The following is a 6,002-nucleotide window of genomic DNA, read 5'->3' as shown; positions in this document are numbered from 1 at the left end:
CTAACCATTTCCTGTCTGCCTGCCGTCACATGCAATGGCTACTTGTCGCCTTCTTCTTAATTAGTACACATGGATCTTAAACCAATTGTATCTGGAATTCAGTTGTAAGAAAGTGTCTAATCTGAAACAAGGCATGGGTGGGAATTCGTTTGGGCTAGAGTACACTGCAATATGTTTCTTGTATGCTTTAGCCACTGTTAGATTACAGTACTACTACAGTACTACTAGTCTATATATGCAACTTGTCTACAGTAAAATTATTTGACTTGTTAAAACTGCCACACATAATACTGCTACTAGTCTATATATGCAACCAGTACCTATGTTTCTCAATATAAAGACGTTTTGGTAGTTTAAATAATGGATGGAGTGATAGTTACAGTATGGTTGAAAATCCGCTCAGTTGTGGACTAATAAGAGCCAGCAATACATATACTCTAGTTGTCATGCTGTGCTTGATGTTTCATATTTTGTTGATGCATTGATTGCTCGTCCCTCCTCCCCTCCCCTCCCCTCATCTGCTTCTTCCTGATTAGATCTGATCTGATCCATGCAGGGGGTTTGTGCAGGCCATCACCATGGTACGCCGAGGTGCTGCGGGTGTCAAGGAAGACGATGGTTCGGTTGAGACAGTGAAGAGAGGATAGCGTGCGAGGGGGAGGACGTCAGTTCGAGCGGCTTAGATTACTCGAGGGTAAAATCATCCAATCTGTCCTTGTTTGGCTGCTTGGGCCACTCTAGCGCCATTCCGGCCTCGGTGTCCAGTGATTTAATTCGTGGTTGTATAGTAGCGTCAGCCCTGTGTACTAATGTTTAACACAGATGATGTACATACAGTGTCTTTTTCTTCAGTCACAGAAGTTAGAATAGCATCTTCACTATAGTCCTACTTGCAACTCAACTAAGCTGCAACACAGTTTGAATATAACACATGACACTGATGTAAAAGGTAGCCTTAACACTTTGGCTTGATCCACACAGGATCCTCTTGAGCTGTAGATTCTGACATTAGACACTGACCCTTTAGCTTGTTCATTCATGCTGATCCACTTAGTTATTCTGTTCATGCAAATCTTGTTGGGTGTTGCAACACTTGGATTATTTATTAATATAACCCAGCAGCGACGCTTTCATTTTAACACATGTATTAGTGTGCTAAAACTACTAAAGTACCTGCTTCTTCTTACCCAGAGTAGTACATCAGGCTTGTATTAACTTGTATCAATTGTACATCAGGCTTCTTACCCAACACTTTAATTCTCTGGAATGAAACTTTGACGGCATTCTATGATTCTGTTTAACAACTTAAGTATATGTATGAATGTGCTCGAGTCCATGATTTATTTTTCTGATTTTTGATTTGACCTCAAGATTATCTTCTTTTTTCTCTTGTCCTTCTTGTGCAGCATGATTTGATTCGGTACAAGGGGTTCGTCATGCCAGGCTCCTCTTTTCTGCTGCTTCCATGCAACGGTGGTGGCGGCTGTGTTGTTCGGCATCGGCTACAAAAACAGCCATGGTGAGCTCCTTTCCTTCCTCTGCTCCATTTAGTCACGATCAGTGAGGTGTTGCTTATTTGGTCAGATTTCCTTACTTGCTTCAGGCATAAGAATAAGCTTATAAGAACAGAATATTGATACTCTGCGAGCTATGAGTAGAATGCTCTATTTTCGCGAGTCACCTTTCTTGTATGAACGAGTATCTCATTTTAACTAGCTGGAGAACAAAAAGCATGGTACTAGCTCAATTTGTGTTATCATTCTAAATAACTATGCTTTTCTTGAATGGTCTGTTCATAATATATTTGCCCCAGTTTTTTTGATTCTTCTATACTGATTCATGTAACAGGGCGACCGAGGAAGGCATGTTGTCTGTTTTCTTGAAGGCCGTTTTGTTTGTTCCCGGCCCTAACTACGGTTGTCCAGCTAGTTCGGCATGTTGTTCATATCACTATGGTAGTCCAATGAGTTTGGCATGTTGTGAGTTTGGCATGTTCATGACGGGAGCAGGTGCCAGTTTGTGATTGCTTGTAAAGCTTGTAAAGTACTGTATTACACTTGTAGTCATTACTGTGATTGCCATTGTATTACACTTGTAAGGATCTGGTTGCTCTTATTTGAAGTATTATGTGTGCTTTTTGTCTGCCCATTTAAATACTGGTTCAAATATGAAGAATATGAGCCTGATAGATGGGACCCACTTACCAGAACATGACAAATGGGACCCGGTTACTAGAACCTGACAACTGGGACACATCTGACCTTCTGGGTAAAAAAAGAAAAACTAAATTCGTTTAGAAAAAAAGGCCACAACCCAACAATAAAAAAGGTTGCAATGTTGGGCTTGGCCCATGAAGCCAATAAAAAAATTGATAGAAAAAATACATTAAAAAGGCCGAATTGTTGGGCTAGGCCCATGTAGTAAATCAAATTGGACCAGGTTGATTCTTGTGCCACATCAGATTGCCACGTCGGATGCCTACGTGGCTTGGGGAGGCTGCTAGTGACCAAAACAAAACAGTAGGCATATTTTGGTCGTAAACGTCTACGACCTTCTCACAGGGAAGGTCGTTAATTTCAGTTTACGACCGCCAGCTTTTGACCATTTGTTTTTGGTCACAAAAATGTCACAAATGGAAAATAATGACCATTCAGTGACCAATAGTCAAGGTCACAAGTTGACATATTTCTTGTAGTGCCAGCAGCTCGATGCTCCTCGTGACGTCCAGCAGCTCCGGGCCCTTCCGCTTCCTCCCCGACGCGTCCCAGGCCTCCTCAGCACCGTCCTCGTTCGCCTCCTCCACCCCCTTGCTCCTCGGACGGGCTCGTGGCTGGACGGCGCCTGCGGCTGGCCAGATCAGCCGGTGGCCGGCCCCTTGAGCAGCCCGTCCATGCGGCCGAAGAAGTGCCACGACGGGCCACCAGAGGCGCTAGCCGCCCCAGCAACTCGGTTTATTCCACCGTTGAGTCGGCGGCGAACACGGGCGCAGGTGGGCATGGCGAGCACGGCCGTTTGCCGTGCGCGGGCGTGCACGGCATGCGGCGGCAGCAGGAGCAGGACGTGGGAGACGAGCCGCTCCCTGCGGCCCTGGACGACGACGGCTTCGAGGCGAGCAGTGCGAGAAGGAGGAGGCGGGCGGGGAGCGAGCCGTCCCCCTCGGCTGCGGGGCCGAGGCGGCGGAGGGCCATGCGGGCGAGCGGGAGGAGGCCCGGGGGCGGCGGCGGGGCGGAGAGCTCTGGCGAGAGAGCAGCATGCGGTGGGAGGAAGAGAAAGGAGGAGGCGGGCGGGGCGGGGCATCTTTTTGCATGAATAGGTGGTCCCTAGCAGAAGAAAGGAGGAGAGAGAGAAAGAAGAGAGGCTGACCCGTGGGGTTTCGCCATGCAAAAAGTAATGCCGGCGGCCTCAAGTGCCTCCCGATGGGCTGGGTGTGGCATGAGGTGCTATTTTTGCCCAAATCCGGCAAAAAATAAGGACTTGGGGGCATGAGTGGGACGTTTTTCGCCCGCCGGCGCCCAAAAAGTGGCTTGGGGGCGTCTTGGGGAGCCTAGTGGAGATGCTCTAAGTCACATATTTTACGAGTTAAGTTACAACAGTCGCTACAGAATTTTGTGAAACAAGTGCATAAAACCTGATTGGAGTAAATTTTCACTGAATCCTAACTGGAGTGACTGAATTATCAACAGATCATGCATCCACTGAATTATGCATCTACTCCACTGACTAACTGAATTATCAGCAGATTATCAACATTAAAATCTGATGTGGTAACAGTTCTAGAGACATTGTTTGTTTAGATCATAATTGCTCTGCATCTACTGATTTTTTTGAGTTAACATTGTTCAGAGCACAAGAAGCAGAGAAGCAACTCTGTACAATACTGTACCTTCTTCTTCCTGATGATAGAACCTCTGGTGGCAGCACAAGCAGCACTGCAGAGGAGCAGCAGCAGTATGGGCAAACGAGCAGCAGCAAATGAGCAGCACACGAACAACAGTATGGACAGAGGAGCTCCACCGGCGGCAGGGTAGAAGCAGACGCACGGGCGCGCGGGCAGGGGAGAAGGATCAGCACGGGCTCCCGCAGGAGATTGAGGAGCACGCGCGGGAGATCATGGAGGAAGCGTGCGAGCTCCTGGTCCACCTGATCGTTGAGGCAGGTTCGGGCAATGCCCGTGAGGAATTGCGGCGGCGAACGCGCGGGGCTCAAGGAGGATGCGCGTGAGCTCAAAGAGGATGCGCGGGAGCTCGAAGAGGACGCACGCGAGCTCGAGGAGGACGTGCCGGGAGGTTCTGACGACGCCCGCAGGTAACGACGCCCGCAGGTAATCACCGCGGGATGGGATCACGGCGGCGCAGCAGGTACTTGGCGACGGCGGCGGCGGCGGAGGTGGAGCAGGTACGTGGCGACGGCGGCGGAGCACTTCCTGCTGTGCGGCAAATCGCTCAGCTGGGCGGCGCCAGCCCGTGGCGACGACGGAGGAAGAAGACGGGGGCGGAGGGAGTTGTTTCAGATCGTTTTGAAACTAGGAAGGCTTTTTTGTAAAATCACGAATGAACTGCGCCCGCGACATGTTTTTCGGGACGGAGGAAGCACCATCGGGCTAATTAAGAGACTAGCTCAATCGACAAATGGGGGAGTAGGATGTACAATCCCAACACTAAGGTTGGAGTCCTTTGCTTGAATACGAGGATCTATAATTGGTCATTTGCAGTGTTCCGAGGAACAGGAGTAAAAAAGATGAAAAAAATGAAGCATGTTACCGACGTCACACAACTTGAAGCAGTATATAGTATAAAAATAATAATCTCTTGGGAACATATGAATTAACAGGAAGTTACTAAGAGGGTGTTTGAATCACTAGAGACTAGAAACTAGAGACTAGAGACTAGTAGTAGTCACATTTAGTCAGTAAACCTCCAAACACCCCTGACTAGTGGGTGACCAAAACTAGTTTAGTCCCTAGTCACCCCATCCCCAACTTTTACTGACTAGAGACTAGTAGTAGTCACCTTTAGTCAGTAAACCTCCAAACACCCCTGACTTTTACTGACTAAAATCCCCTTCTCTCTCCTCTAATTGGTGTTGCACAAGGGACATTTAATACTGAGACATTTAATGCTGACTAGTAGTAGTCACTTTCCAAACAGGACCTGACTAAAAACTTCTAGTCTGACTACTACTAGTCACATGACTAGAGAGTATCCAAACACCCTCTAAATACTTTGAAGAAGACCTAAATTAAATGAAAAACTGATCAGTAGATCTAGAGGGGTTCAGCAGGAACAGCGAGCTTATACCAGGGAACAATGATACACTGAGCTTAGAAGGCCTCAAGCTCCGGGGATTGATCAGATAACAATTAACAGTTGAAGATTTCACAGTGCATACGTACGTTTCCAGGCATCCATCTTTGCCAACAGGTTTCCTCCCAGCTTCAACAACAGGTTTACCTCGTACACGGTGGACTCCGGCGTCGGGCTCCATACGGCCTTCAGAACGCAGTACCCGCGCGCCATCCTGAACGCGCCGGTGCCGCCCACCAGGGCGGTCTCGTAGGGGCCCTCGGAGCTCACGATGCTGCCCACCATGACCAGCGTGCTCCCGGCGTTCTGCCCGGCCGTGAACACGAGGCTGGTCGCCGTCTGCATGCCCGGCGGCGTCACCAGCCCCGCGAAGGCGAAGAGGGACTGGAACCGGCCGACCAGCGACGAGTTTCTCGGGCCCGGGCCGTCGCGCAGCTCGTCGTCGAGCACTCCGACCATCCCAAACCTTGCGTTGTCGCCCCGGTGCAGGGGCGGCACCACTGAAAACAGCGTGGCGTTCGGGCCCGTGAAGGTCTCGTGCATGTACAGGTGGATGTGCTTGAACCCGCCGGCGCGCGCCGACGAGGTAGCCAGAAGGAAGACGAGGGAAAGCAACATCCAGGAGGAAGTCATGGCGATCAGACCAACATGTGCACTGTGTATGTAGGGGCTCGCCGCTAAAGCTTGCTCTATCTTTAT

At 49.3% G+C, this 6,002-nt stretch overlaps 1 long non-coding RNA gene across 1 annotated transcript; it reads left to right on the top strand.

The window, feature by feature from the left end:
* The first annotated feature begins 233 nt into the window (after positions 1-233).
* On the top strand, positions 234-2,138 carry LOC123068307 (uncharacterized). The gene is made up of 3 exons (XR_006431693.1): positions 234-694; positions 1,407-1,519; positions 1,849-2,138. It is a non-coding gene; the product is annotated as an uncharacterized lncRNA (long non-coding RNA).
* Positions 2,139-6,002: the final 3,864 nt, after the last annotated feature.

The sequence above is a fragment of the Triticum aestivum genome, chromosome 1A, assembly GCF_018294505.1.
Source record: "Triticum aestivum cultivar Chinese Spring chromosome 1A, IWGSC CS RefSeq v2.1, whole genome shotgun sequence".
Classification (NCBI taxonomy): Eukaryota; Viridiplantae; Streptophyta; class Magnoliopsida; order Poales; family Poaceae; genus Triticum; species Triticum aestivum.
Note: the sequence above shows the minus strand (reverse complement) of the source record. Positions and strands in the feature narration are given on the sequence as shown.